The sequence below is a fragment of the Salvelinus namaycush genome, chromosome 37 (genome assembly GCF_016432855.1).
Source record: "Salvelinus namaycush isolate Seneca chromosome 37, SaNama_1.0, whole genome shotgun sequence".
Classification (NCBI taxonomy): Eukaryota; Metazoa; Chordata; class Actinopteri; order Salmoniformes; family Salmonidae; genus Salvelinus; species Salvelinus namaycush.
Window position 1 is genome coordinate 25,465,405 of NC_052343.1, and position 15,588 is coordinate 25,480,992.

Sequence of the window (15,588 nt, forward strand, 5' to 3'; positions counted from 1 at the left end):
GCTGTAATCGCTGCCAAAGGTGCTTTTACAAAGTGCTGTGTCAGTGGTGTCAATACATATGTAAAAATGAGATTTCTGTATTTCATTTTCAAAAACATGTTTTCACTTTGTCATTATGGGGTATTGTGTGCAAATGGGTGAGAAAATTATATATATTTGAATTCAGGCTGTAACAAAATGTGGAATAAGTCGAGTGGTATGAATACTTTCCAATTGACACCCAATTTTATGTGCTCCTATGAACTACACGTTAGTGCTGATGAATCGTTTTGCATAGAAATGCCCTCTACAGTCATCTCGATGCAAAGTTACGTCCTCGCAAGGGTTCTAGAAGACTTTCATGATGCTACCGTGATAGTGGAGCCCCAGCTAGCAAGAAAGGACCAACAGCGGGCAAAACTCAGTTTGACGTTGAAATTACCAATTTGTCCACTGGGAGGAAATAAAATACTATATCACATACTATTGAACAATTTTGATCAATATGCAGTGTCATTGTACACATTAAATTAATCCTCTGTCAGTTAATCTTAGAACAATTTTTCCAGGACTGTAAATATCCTTTCTATTCTATAGTGTAAATAATGTAAAATAATGTAAAATCATTTGGGAATAGTTGACAAGGTGCTATAGCCTCCATCCATCCTCCCCTCAATACGGTGCAGTCGTCCTGTCCCCTTTGCAGAAAAGCATCCCCAAAGAATGATGTTTCCACCTCCGTGCTTCACGGCACGGTTTAGACCAAAAAGCTCTATTTTTGTCTCATCAGGCCACATGACCTTCTCCCATTCTTCCTCTGGATCATCCAGATGGTCATTGGCAAACTTCAGACGGGCCTGGACATGCACTGGCTTGAGCAGGGGGACCTTGCGTGCGCTGCAGGATTTTAATCCATGACGGCGTAGTGTGTTACTAATGGTTTTCTTTGAGACTGTGGTCCCAGCTCTCTTCGGGTCATTGACCAGGTCCTGCCGTGTAGTTCTGGGCTGATCCCTCACCTTCCTCATGATCATTGATGCCCTACGAGGTGAGATCTTGCATGGAGCCCCAGACCGAGGGTGATTGACCGTCATCTTGAACTTCTTCCATTTTCGAATAATTGCGCCAACAGTTGTTGACTTCTCACCAAGCTGCTTGCCTATTGTCCTGTAGCCCATCCCAGCCTTGTGCAGGTCTACAATTTTATCCCTGATGTCCTTACACAGCTCTCTGGTCTTGGCCATTGTGGAGAGGTTGGAGTCTGTTTGATTGAGTGTGTGGACAGGTGTCTTTTATACAGGTAACGAGTTCAAACAGGTGCAGTTAATACAGGTAATGAGTGGAGAACAGGAGGGCTTCTTAAAGAAAAACTAACAGGTCTGTGAGAGCCGGAATTCTTACTGGTTGGTAGGTCATCAAATACTTATGTCATGCAATAAAATGCAAATTAATTACTTAAAAATCATACAATGTGATTTTCTGGATTTTTGTTTTAGATTCCGTCTCTCACAGTTGAAGTGTGCCTATGATAAAAATTACAGACCTCTACATGCTTTGTAAGTAGGAAAACCTGCAAAATCGGCAGTGTTTCAAATACTTGTTCACCCCACTGTACATTCGCTCAGAGGTGGTTTAAACTCCATTCTAATGTCAACTTTTCTTCTGTAAACCGTATCAAGCATGCTCAGTTCTTGGGGGTGCTGGAGTGGAAATTTGAAATGTTAGCTATAGAACTCCCTTGTGTGCTTCTGTCACAGAACAATGAGCCAGATATTTAACCGGATTTATAAAATGTGAAGCATCCGGTTGGTGTTTCCACTCACTACCAAACAATTTACCGAGAAAATATGCATGTGTTTATTGAGTCCGCCAGGCCAGAGACAGTAGGGAGGACTACTGTACATGTTGTCCTGAGTGCGTGAATTTGACAATTTTTCTGTCCTGTTAAGCATTCAAAATGTAACTTTTGGTTGTCAGGGAAAATGTATGGAGTAAAAAGTACAATATATTTAGGAATGTAGTGGAGTAAAAGTTGTCAAAAATATGAATAGTAAAGTAAAGTACAGATACCCCCCAAAACTTTTTAAGTAGTACTTTAAAGTATTTTTACTTAGGTACTTTACACCACTGGTTATTGTACTGCTGAAAGACAGTAGCAGCGCATGTGTAAAATCTCTTGGGAAGCCAAGCACCACCCCCAAAAAAACATATTACAACCTGTGTTGTGATAATTGCATTGTTTGGTCTTTAACCTGTTCATTCATATGCCTTGAGAACGTGATATATAGGCCTAAATTCAACCACACGCTTGCCTTATCAGAAAACCAGATTGCAACCTCTGTCGAGTGAAGTCCACAAAGCATATTGCATGTACAGTAACAGACAGTTACATGACCTACAGCATGGTCAAGCAAGTTAATGTAGTTCCAATAGCTATTTTGACTGATGTTAGCTAATATGGTGATAACGATGTAGGCTGTGTGTAGCAGTTAGCGGTTATGGAATGAAGTTTTTTTTGCCTGGTTACAATCAGCTGTTATGTTGTGCAAAGTCCACAAGCAAAGGGAAAAGTTGAGAAGAGTGGAGCGCTCAGATTCAAGAAGGAATTATACAATAAGCAAAGTGATAATGCTGTTTGTATGTGGCTGCTATGAAAGTTATATGTGTTTGCAGCTGGGTGATCATTCATTCCGCCAATTCTGTTGAAAAACATTTCTTAAAATGGAAGTAAACTGAACAAAACTGGGATTAACATACCTGAATTTGTCTAATGGTAACTCTCGTTTTCAACTGTTTGGAACAGTAGAGTGTATTGACGGATGCCAACGGAAGCCAGGCTTCCCCCCAAAATTGGCCAATATTTTTTTTTGTTTAAACATTAAATAATGCACCTTTCTTATCTCTGCGTTTCATAATTTTCCTTCAATTCACAAAAGACTTAATGTGCTAAACAGCGCCCCTCTGTCTCTGTATGTGTAGGCCATCTATATGATGCTGTCTGGTCCAAAAGAGTATGTAATTTTGTTGCCGCACGTAGCACCGAATGCAAGGGATGCCCGCGAGCATAATAGCCAATCAGCGTTGAGCTAAACTGAGTGAGCTCAAATGTGAATGGTCCTGGCCCGCCAAGTGTCAAGGGAAGCAGGTTTGGATTTGGCTTCTCTCCAATAACGTCGCATCAAGAGCATACGTCATTGACAGAAACAACTTGAATTGTTGTGTGTCTCGTTGTCCTTCGGTGGCTAGCTAGCTAGCTAAAATTGGTCCTTACCTAAATTAGCCATGGATGGAGAGGGGGATTTGGACTTAATTCTTAATTCTCCGTACTGGTCAATGATTATAACGGCGATTCTGATCCAACCATTAATTCATTCATCCTGAGAGGATGGAAGTTCAGTATGCAGCTAGATGTAGAAGACTAATGTTAACTTTGCTAACATTGCCCATGAAAGGAAGTTAAGCTAGCGAGCAAGCATTTTAGCCAGGTAGCATAGGACAACAAAAAAGCGTGTACTGTACTACAGAGTGATAGACCGTTTTGTCAACATGAAAGGAGAATGGCATTTGCGTTTCTCTACAAGTCGGGTGAGTAAACATGTATTTTCTACATGCACGAATGCACACATAAATTAGAACCATGAACAGCCACATCATATTTAGCTTGCTTTGGACTAAATTGTTTTTATCTTTTAGTTGTCACTGTATTAGACTAAGCAAAGGTGATTTGATGATGTTGAAATGGTGCTGGAATAGTGGAGGCAGCTTCTGTTTTCTTTGCGACTTGTGGTGCCTCTCAGTGGTTCTAAATCAATAGTTGTTTAGTGGTCCGACAATGTTGGAAACATTAATTTGCATATATATATATATATCACAGTCGCAAGGCATATGAACTAAGGTTATAAAGCAAACAACGCAATTATCACAACACATAGGTTGTAATATGACTTTTTTTTCCTGGCTTGGCTTCCCCAGTGATTTTATCCACACACAACTACTGGTTTGGACTAATAATTACACCCTAGATCAGCTAGATGAAGGCAAGAGTCCGTTAGGCGGTAATGAATGTGTCACTGTCACCTTGAATACTCACATTTTTCTTGGACTTTGCACCTACGTTGTAAACTTTCATTCGTAGACTACGTTGTAGCAATCTCATGATAGGTATAGGGAAAATTTGACTATCATGTAGTAGCCTAAACCTATCGATGTTACATTGAGCCGGGTGAATGGAATATGAATGACAGTCATCCAATATACTGTAATAGAAATAAGGCCATGCTAATAAAACATGTAATCGTCCTCCCTCATCTTAAAATGGCACCAACCACCACTCCCATACGTATAATGATGCAGCCACCACCATGCTTCAACATATGGATGGTGGTACTCAGTAATGTTTGGAGAAAATGCAATACAACACATAACACTTTGCATTCTGGACAAAAGCGTATTGCTTTGCCACATTTTTTGCAGTATTAGTATTGTGGAGTAACTACAATGTTGTTGATCCATCCTCAGTTTTCCTATCACAGCCATTAAACTGTAACTGTTTTAAATTTACCATTGGCCTCATGTTGAAATCCCTGAATGGTTTCCTTCCTCTCTGGCAACTGAGTTAGGAAGGATGCCTGTATCTTTGTAGGTACTGGCTGTGTGATAAACCATCCAAAGTATAATTAATAAATATTCTGCTATATTTTTTTACCCATCTACCAATAGGTGCCCTTCTTTGCGAGGCATTGGAAAAACTCCCTGGTTAAAATCACATTTTATTGGTCACATACACATGGTTAGCAGATGTTAACGCGAGTGTAGCGAAATGCTTGTGCTTCTAGTTCCGACCATACAGTAATATCTAACAAGTAATCTAACAATTTCACAACTACCTTATACACAAGTGTAAAGGAATGAATAAGAATATGTACATATAAATATATGGATGAGCGATGGCCGTGCGGCATAGGCAAGATGCAGTAAATGGTATAGAATACAGTATATACATATGAGGTGAGTAATGTAAACATTATGAAGTTGCATTGTTTAAATTGACTAGTGAAACATTTATTACATCAAATTTTTTATTATTAAAGTGGCTAGAGATTTTAGTCAGTATGTTGGCAGCAGCCACTCAATGTTAGTGATGGCTGTTTAACAATCTGATGGCCTTGAGATAGCTGTTTTTCAGTCTCTCGGTCCCAGCTTTGATGCACCTGTACTGACCTCGCCTTCTGGATGATAGCGGTGTGGACAGACAGTGGCTCGAGTGGTTGTTGTCCTTGATTATCTTTTTGGCCTTCCTGTGACATCGGGTGGTGTAGGTGTTCTGGAGGGCAGGTAGTTTGCCCCCGGTGATGCGTTGTGCAGACCTCACTACTCTCTGGAGAGCCTTACGGTTGTGGGCGGAGCAGTTGCTGAACCAGGCGGTGATACAGCCCGACAGGATGCTCTCGATTGTGCATCTGTAAAAGTTTGAGTGTTTTCGGTGACAATCCAAATTTCTTCAGCCTCCTGAGGTTGAAGAGGCGCTGTGTGGGTGGACCATTTCAGTTTGTCCGAGATGTGTACGCAGAGGAACTGTGGTTGAATCAGTGTTTGAAATTCACTGCTCAAATTAGGGACCTTACAGATAATTGTATCTGTAGGGTACAGAGATGAGGTATTCATAAAAAAAAGAATGTTAAAACACAATTGATTCACACATTGCATGCAACTTATTATTTGAGTTGTTAAGCACATTTTTACTTCTGAATTTATTTAGGCTTGCCATAACAAAGGGTTGAACACTTACTGACTCAAAAATGGTCAGCTTTTCATTTTGAAATAACTTCCACTTTGATATTATGGGGGATTGTGTGTAGGCCAGTGACACAAAATCTCAATTTAATTCATTTTAAATTCAGGCTGTAACACAAAATGTGTAAAAAATCAAAGGGTGTGAACACTTTCTGAAGGCACTATATGAGTACATCGATTTTTGAAAATCTTTTTTTTTTTTTTTTTTTTTTACAAATAGGCATGACAATAGTTTATTTACATTCATCCTAGCTTTATCGTCACTATCTGGTTACTGGCTAGTTTCGATGTAAGGAGAAAAATTATATATAAAAAAAACGCAGCATGTAAAGTGTTGGTCCCATGATAAAAGGAGGAGCATTAAAGTCTACAATAAAGCCCTTTTGTGGGGAAAACCTCATTCTGATTGGCTGTGTCCTCCATTCATGTGAAATCAATAAATTAGGACCTAATGAATGTATTTATTTTGAATGATTTCCTTCTATAAACTGTCACTCAGTAAAATCTTTGGAATTGTTGCATGTTGAGTTTGTATATTTGCTAGTTAACCATCTGATAGATAAAGTTGATAGCTATAAATGCCATTAGCCAGTTAGCTAAATTGAAACTGGTGGGGGAAAGCTAGCTAGCTAACTTCCCGATCAGCACTGTAGCCAATGTTACCTAGCTAGGTTTGTAGAAAATAAATTAAATATTTGCTAGCTAAATTTGAAAGACTTGTTACCGATTTCTGAACACTTTGTCAAACTACTTCATTCCACTTCCTATTTATTTATTAATTGATGAGTGCAAAAGTTGGCAAGAAAAAAGCCTCTCCTGATTTTACAGCACATACAACTAGCTAAGTAACTAGGCAATTGTGAAGAAAAAATTAAGTATCAAATCATACATGAAATGTAAATGGGTGAAAACTTGATCAAGCTTATATGTAAAACTGTTTACAAAATGATGGCATATTAAAAAAGGTAGGTGTGTTTCTCAGCAACCAGCACTGAAATTTAGGCAGTGAGGGGAATTTCTTCCCCTTTACATCTCTGCTGTTTTGTTCTCCTCAGATTGACGCACATCCCTAACACCCAAACAAATGTTATAAGGGCACAGGGCGAGACCCAAATGCAGACACAAGAGGCAGATGGTTGAGCTCCGATATTTATTATAGCAAAAGGGGTAGGCAAAAGGCAGGTCGGGTACAGGCGAGAGTTCATAAACCAGGTCAGAGTCCAAACGGTACAAGACGATAGGCAGGCTCGAGGTCAGGGGCAGGCAGAGTGGTCAGGCAGGCGGGCTCAGAGTCAGGACAGGCAAGAGTCCAGGAGGGCGAGAAAAGAGAGACTGGAAAAAGCAGGAGCTGAGACACAGAAACGCTGGTCGACTTGACAAACAAGACGAACATTGGTCTGCCATGTAGCATGCTTCTGTCTATAACGTGAGCTGCTCAGTATGTGTAGATAATCCTTGCTAGAGTGGCATTTTTGAAAGATATAACGTTAGCCATGGAGAACTGTAAAAGTGTTGCTACTGCTCTCAACATTGCTGCCTGAATTTAGCAGACGCCAAAGACAAAGATCAGTGGGGAAAAGTTGTGATGGACTACTACGGTCAGTGTGAACCAGAGTGACTTGACACAACGCAGGCCAAACAAGCTGTAACTACAAACAAAAGGGTTAAGTTAAAGGGGTAGCAGTCTGCCATGAAGCGTTCATCCATGTACACGGGTAAGAGTCAAGCTAAATGTTCAGATATTATACGTTTCTTATTTTGTCAGAAAGACATTTTCATTGCAAGTTAAAGCGTACTGTTAGGTAACTAGCGAACGTTACGTTTATGATCTGTGTAGTAATATTATTCGTATCTCAGAAATCCATTTTCATTGCTAGTTATAGCCTAATGTTAGCTAGCTAGCTAACATTGAACCTAGTTGGCTTTAGCTACCTGCAGATTCATGCATGGTGGCTAGCTATGACAATCAGTTTGAATTACTAGTATGGGTTGGAAATTATGGTTAACTGCTGTCGTGGTCATTTCCTGTATTACTAAATGATGAGAGTTTACAAACCACACACAAGTCAGAATTATATTTTAAATTCCATCTTTAATTATATGAGCTTCACCATAGCCCTTTGACTCTCAGATCAATTCAGTGTCTATAAATGAATTCTCTGAGAGTGCTTACAAAATAATTCTTAGTATCTTTTATAGCCAAGATACACCCCTCTCAACTGACATGACGAACCACAGATCTAAGAAACTTCACAAATGGCCTTTTACTTGAAAGAGGAGTATCCCATAGCCAGATAGCATTAGCTATAAATTATCGTTCAGTTTGTTCTCTTAGACGAGGTTCTACTTCTCGTTCTTGGTACTTCCTATTACCAAAACATTACCTCATCCAATGGCATATATCAATTGTCAATTCTAGATACTCCCATCTCAAATACACCCTCTCTTCTCCCCACTCCTGGAGAAGCTCACTAAGGGGAGTAAACCTCTAGGTCATATACTATGAAAGATAAGTTCAACATCAGAGGGGTGGTATAATGGTTCCAGACACTGCCATACTCCTCCCCCCAATGGGAAAAGGAGGGTATGACTGGCATACAGACATAGTGGAGCCCTTCACATGGTTTCACAGATATAGTCATTATGAAGACAATGTTCAAACCTGACTTCTCCCTTTCTGATATTCTGCCTATTACCAGACATGTAAAAGACAAGCCTGACCTCTCCCCTCTCTGGGCCCCAAGTGACTTTTCCCTAGAGAAGAAAGGAAAATGCAACTGCCAACAGTATAGTCCAAAAGAAGACATTCTAATGACAAGTATAAAATAAATAAAATATATTATTTATCTATGTTACCTAACTAATTCTGATTCTGCTACGACACTGCTTAGCTAGCTAGCTAGCGACATGTCTAAACAGATTCCACTTTGCCAGATGATTACAGTGCATTTGGAAAGTATTGAGAGTCCTTGACTTTTTCCACATTTGTTACGTTACAGCCTTATTCTGAAACAGATTTTAAAAAATGTTTTCCTCAATCTACACACAATACCCCATAATGACAAAGCGAAAACAGATTTTTAGAAATATATTCAGACCCTTTGACATGAGACTAGAAATTGAGCTCAGGTGCATCCTGTTTCCACTGATCATCCTTGAGATGTTTCTACAACTTGATTGAAGTCCACCTGAGGTGAATTCAATTGATTGAACATGATTTGGAAAGGCACACACCTGTCTATATAAAGATCCCAAAGTTGACAGTGCATGTCAGAGCAAAATCCAAGCCATGAGGTCGAAGGAATTGTCTGTAGAGCTCTGAGACAGGATTGTGTTGAGGTACAGATTTGGGGAAGGGTACCAAAACATATCTGCAGCATTGAAGGTCCCCAAGAACACAGTGGCCTCCATCGTTCTTAAATGGAAGAAGTTTGGAACCACCAACACTCTTCCTAGAGCTGGCTGCCCAGCCAAACTGAGCAATCGGGGGAGAAGGGCCTTGGTCAGGGAGGTGACCAAGAACCCAATGGTCACTCTGACATAGCTCCAGAGTTCCTCTGTGGAGATGGGACAACCTTCCAGATGGACAACCATCTCTGCAGTACCAATCAGGCCTTAATGGTAGAGTGGCCAGATGGAAGCCACTCCTCAGTAAAAAGGCACATGACAGCCCGCTTGGAGCTTGACAAAAGGCACCTAAAGGACTCTCAGACCATGAGAAACAAGATTCGCTGGTCTGATGAAACCAAGATTTAACTCTTTGGCCTGAATGCCAAGTCTCATGTCTGGAGGAAACCTGTCACCATCCCTACGGTGAAGCATGGTGGTGGCAGCATTGTGCTGTGGGGATGTTTTTCAGAGGCAGGGACTGGGAAAATAGTCAGGATTGAGGGAAAGATGAACGGAGCACAGTACAGAGAGATCCTTAATGAAAACCTGCTCCAGAGCGCCCAGGACCTCAAACTGGGGTGAAAGTTCACCTTCCAACAGGACAACGATCCTAAGCACACAGCAAAGACAATGCAGGAGTGGCTTCGGGACAAGTCTCCGAGTGTCCTTGAGTGGTCCAGCCAAAGCACGGATTTGAACCCCGAGAGACCTGAAAATAAATGTGCAGTGACGCTCCCCATCCAACCTGACGGAGCTTGAGAGGATCTGAAGAGAAATACAGGTGTGCCACACTTGTAGCGTCATACCCAGTAAGACTTGAAGCTGTAATAGCTGCCAAAGGTGCTTCAACAAAGTACTGAGTAAAGGGTAGGAATTATTATGTGAATGTAATATTTAAGTTTTTTTATTTCTACATTTGCTGTTTTTGCATTGTCATTATGGGGTATTGTGTGTAGATTGATGAAGGAAAAAACTATTTAATCAATTTCGGAATAAGGCTGTAACGTAACAAAATGTGGAAAAAGTATTTGGTTGTTTACTACACTACCTTACTCACGCTGTTTAGCACATGGCCTCACGTGAATCCTTAAAGAAATGGGTGGGGCTTAGAAGAGGGTGTGAATGATGCTGAATAGAGGGCTTGCAGTTGATGTACGACGCCTCCTGGCGGCCATGTTGGAAGACCACCACATTAATTCTTCTGACAACAATAGCTGAGTGGCTACCCCAGACTGCAGGATAACAGTGCGAAAACAAGTTGATTCATCACCACATTCATTTTCTGTGGAGTATTTGGCTTCTGTAACAAGACAGGAAAGACAACGGCAAAAAAATAGATTTACAAAATACATTTACAGATTCCCCGCAATCATGAAACACCATTGGTGATACCAATGAGATAAGACTCAAGAACTGTCAGAAAAGCAAAGAAACCTTTTTGCCTGGCAAGACCTGAACCCAGAAAGCTGTCAGTACAGGGTCTGTTATGATCATTTCATGACTGGTAAGTCAAGTCTGATCGATTTCGAGTTTAGTGTAGCTGTTATGCTAACCAGGTGTCAACACCAACAGTAAATTAGCCAAAATTTGCTAGATAGATATGCTAATAGCAAAACTACAAGCTGTGTCGTGTGAGTTAAGTTTGGGGAAGCACCTTTATAATATAGCACCTTTATATCAGGATTTCATGCCTATCCCATTTATCTGATGGTATAGGTGACCTGAATAAGTGATATTCTAACATCAAGTGTGTTTTCATTTGTTTATGTACTGCTGTAGGTTCACCATCTGACCTCTATCAAGACACCGATGTCGACTGAATTTCCACTGTGAAGATGAGCAATGCTGCATCAGTTTCTACTTCTACTTCGTCCTTTTCCAGATATGATAGCAGACATATGAGATTGTTGTCATTTTGCTTTGGACTATCTGAATGAATGATTCTGCTGTTTGAGTAGAGCGCACCTTCACCTTGTCGTCATGACAAAAGATGCACCCTTAAACCATATGAATATATAAAATCTAATTTGGAATGTGTAAAATAATATTGTAAACATACTGTACTTTAATAGTAGGCTACATTGTTATGGGTGAAATAAAGTATACTGAACATAAATATAAAACGCAACAATTTTAAATATTTTACTGAGTTACAGTTCATATAAGGAAATCAGTGAACTGAAATAAATAAATTAGGCCCTTATCTATGGATTTCACATGACTGAGCAGGGATGCAGCCATGGGTGGCCCTGGGAGGGCATAGGCCCACCCACTTGGCAGCCAGGCCCACCCACTGGGGAGCCAGGTCCAGCCAATCAGAATTAGTTTTTCCCCCAAGAAAAGGGCTTTACAACAGAAAGAAATACTCCTTAGCACCGTCCTCCCCCTCAGACAATCCTGCAGGTGAAGAAGCCGGATGTGGAGGTCCTGGGCTTGCGTGGTTACATGTGGTTTGCAGTTGGACATACTGCAATATTCTCTAAAACAACATTGGAGGCAGCTTATGGTAGAGAAATAAATATTCAATTATCTGGCAACAGCTCTGGTCGACATTCCTGTAGTCAGCATGGCAATGGCACGCTCCCTCAAAAGTTGAGACATCTGTGGCATTGTGTTTTGCGACAAAACTGCACATTTTAAAGTGGCCTTTTATTATCCCCAGCACAAGGTACACCTGTGTAATGATCATTCTGTTTAATCAGCTTCTTGATATGCCACACCTGTCAGGTGGATGGATTATCTTGGCAAAGGAGAAATGCTCACTAACAGGGATGTAAACAAATTTGTGCACAAAATGAGACAAATAAGCTTTTTGTGCATATGGAACATTTCCTGGATTTTACATGTTTATACTTTTGTTCAGTGTATTTTGTCATCTCTGCTTTGCCTAGCCCCATTGAATAAAGTATTTCTTAGCCCAATTTTCTTTATTTTACAATGTAAACACATTTAGCATAGTGTTGGATTCGGGGTAAACTTTGAACATTGAGATATTAAAGACACGATAGATCAGACGCATAGTATATAAAGGAGTGAGACCTGTAGAAAGACAAAGTGGCTGTGGAATTTGCTGGGTGGACGGGAGAGAGTCACGGGAGTGTGATAGGTGATACGAGAGGACATCTGTGGATTAGGCGAAGGAGGGGTTGAGGTCAGGAGGTCAGGTCGGATCCCCTGAAGGGAGGAATAATGGTTTATTATCCTGTTACCCTCTTCCTGTCGATCCATAAGATGCAAGGATTGGAGAGAAGGAGAGGTGTCTAAAGTGGAGTATATATATATATACACACACATACTTGTGATGATGGGAACATGTCTTTGTCTGAATTACAGCTGTAACGACCCTTTGGGAAGAATTAAACTTGGTTAAGCTTCTCTAATGTCCGTGAGTTATGTACTCTGAAAAATTAGAACCTAACAATAGACAATGTAATTGTTGTGGTAGTCTTAGGCAAACCATCTTCATTATTACAGTAGCACCTCCAAGTGCAACTCAGACCTTCTGGGAGAAAATTATCTGACATTGAAGCTAGCTAACTCATTTGTAAAAGGTTAAGTGATTTTGGAATGAGATGTTCGACGAGTGTCCACATACTTTTGGTCATGTAGTGTATTGTCAGCAGACCTCCACCTGTTGCTTCTACATTGGATGGTTAACTGCATTAAAAGGCGGCATTTCGAAACAGAGGCATACAACTCCAGGGAGGAGAAACATGACCGCTGCGCCGAGCCCAGCAGGAGAGATGAGAGGCTACAGGATACAAAGCTCTTCAGCTCTGCTGTTGAGACATGGTCATTTCCGAACCTACCTACTAATACAGAGCAAGTTATTTAGGCTATGTCATCCTGTTGACTTTTATACCCAACTTTTGCTGTCCCATCAGACTCTGCATTGCCTGCTAGCCAACTGTAGAGGATGTCAACCTACGAACGCACAAACAGGCTGTCTCTCCCAACACCCTGACCTTCACCTCAAATCTCAGAATGCCACTATCTGATGCGACAGATGTTCTCAGTGCTCTGAGACTTAGCCTATATTTTTGTTGTGCATTGACCCTGCCAAATAAACTTAATAAAATAAATGTCTCAGTTTATTTTTGGCCCACAAATACACTACATGACCAAAAGTATGTGGACAGCTCCTCGTCGAACATCTCATTCCAAAATCATGGGCATTAATATGGAGTTGGTCTCCTCTTTGCTGCTATAACAGGCTCCACTCTTCTGGAAAGGCTTTCCACGAGATGTTGGAACATTGCTGCAGAGACTTGCTTCCATTCAGCCACAAGAGCATTAGTGAGGCTAGGCACGGATGTTAGTCGATTAGGCCTAGCTCGCAGTTGGCATTCCAAGGTGAGGTCAGGGCTCTGTGCAGGCCAGTCAAGTTCTTCCACACCAATCGACAAACCATTTCTGTATGAACCTCGCTTTGTGAATGGGGGAATTATCATGCTGAAACAGGAAAAGGCCTTCCCCAAATTGTTGCCACAAAGTTGGAAGCACAGAATTGTCTAGAATGGCATGGTATGCTGTAAGGTTAAAATTTCCCTACACTGGAACTAAAGGGGCCTAGCCCGAACCATGAAAAACAGCCCCAGACCATTCCTCCTCCACCAAACTTTACAGTTGTCACTATGCATTTGGGCAGGTAGCGTTCTCCTGGCGTGAGCCAAACCCAAATTAGTCCATCGGACTGCCAGATGGTGAGGCATTATTCATCACTCCAACGAACCGGTTTCCACTGCTCCAGAGTCCAGTGGTGGCGAGCTTTCCGCCACTGCAGCCAACACTTGGCATTGTGCATGTTGATCTTAGGCTTGTGTGCAGCTGCTTGGCCATGGAAACCCATTTCATGAAGCTCCCGACGAACAGTTCTTCAATCAAATGTATTTATAAAGCCCTTCTTACATCAACTGATGTCACAAAGTGCTGTCCAGAAACCCAGCCTAAAACCCCAAACAGCAAGCAATGCAGGTGTAGAAGCACAGTGGCTAGGAAAAACTCCCTAGAAAGGCCAGAACCTAGGAAGAAACCTAGAGAGGAACCAGGCTATGAGGGGTGACCAATCCTCTTCTGGCTGTGCCGGTTGGAGATTATAACAGAACATGGCCAAGATGTTCAAATGTTCATAGTTGACCAGCAGGGTCAAATAATAATAATCACCGTGGTTGTCGGGGGTGCAACAGGTCAGCACCTCAGGAGTGAATGTCAGTTGGCTTTTTATAGCCGATCATTCAGAGTATCTCTACCGCTCCTGCTGTCTTTAGAGAGTTGAAAACAGCAGGTCTGAGACAGGTAGCACGTCCGGTGAACAGGTCAGGGTTCCATAGCCGCAGACAGAACAGTTGAAACTGGAGCAGCAGCACGGCCAGGTGGACTGGGGACAGCAAGGAGTCATAAGACAGGAGAAATACTCTAGATATAACAGACTGACCCTAGCCCCCCAACACATACACTACTGCAGCATAAATACTGGAGGCTAAGACAGGAGGGGTCGGGAGACACTGTGGCCCCGTCCGACGATTTCCCCCGGACAGGGCCAAACAGGCAAGATATAACCCCACCCACTTTGCCAAAGCATAGACCCCACACCACTCGAGGGATATCTTCAACCACCAACTTACCATCCTGGGACAAGGCCGAGTTTAGCCCACGAAGATCTCCGCCACGGCACAACCCAAGGGGGGGCGCCAACCCGGACAGGAAGATCACGTTAGTGACTCAACCCACTCAAGTGACGCACCAGTAAGCCAGTGACTCAGCCCCTGTGATAGGGTTAGAGGCAGAGAATCCCAGTGGAGAGAGGGGAACCGGCCAGGCAGAGACAGAAAGGGCGGTTCGTTGCTCCGGTGCCTTTCCGTTCACCTTCACACTCCTGGCCAGACTACACTCAATCATAGGACCTACTGAAGTCACCATTGACCTCATGGTGAAGTCCCTGAGCACTTTCCTTCCTCTCCGGCAACTGAGTTAGTAAGGACAGCTGTGTCTTTGTAGTGATTGGGTGTATTGATACACCATCCAAAGTGTAATTAATGGGATATTCAATGTCTGCTTTTTAATTTTTACCCATCTATCAGTAGGTGCCCTTCCTTGAAATGCACTGCTCACCTGAGGGACCTTACAGATAATTGTATGTGTGGAGTACAGAAAGGAAGTACTCATGTCCATGCAATTTATTGTGTGTCTTGTTAAGCACATTTTTATTCCTGAACTTATCTAGGCTTACCATAGCAAAGGGGTTGAATACTTATTGCCACAAGACATTTCAGCTTTTCATTTTTTATTAATTTGTAAACAGTTTAAAAAACATAATTCTACTTTGACATTATGGGGCATCGTGTGTAGGCCAGTGACACAAAATAAATGTTTTATCCATTTTAAATGAAGGCTGTAACATATCATAATGTAGAAAAATTCAAGGGG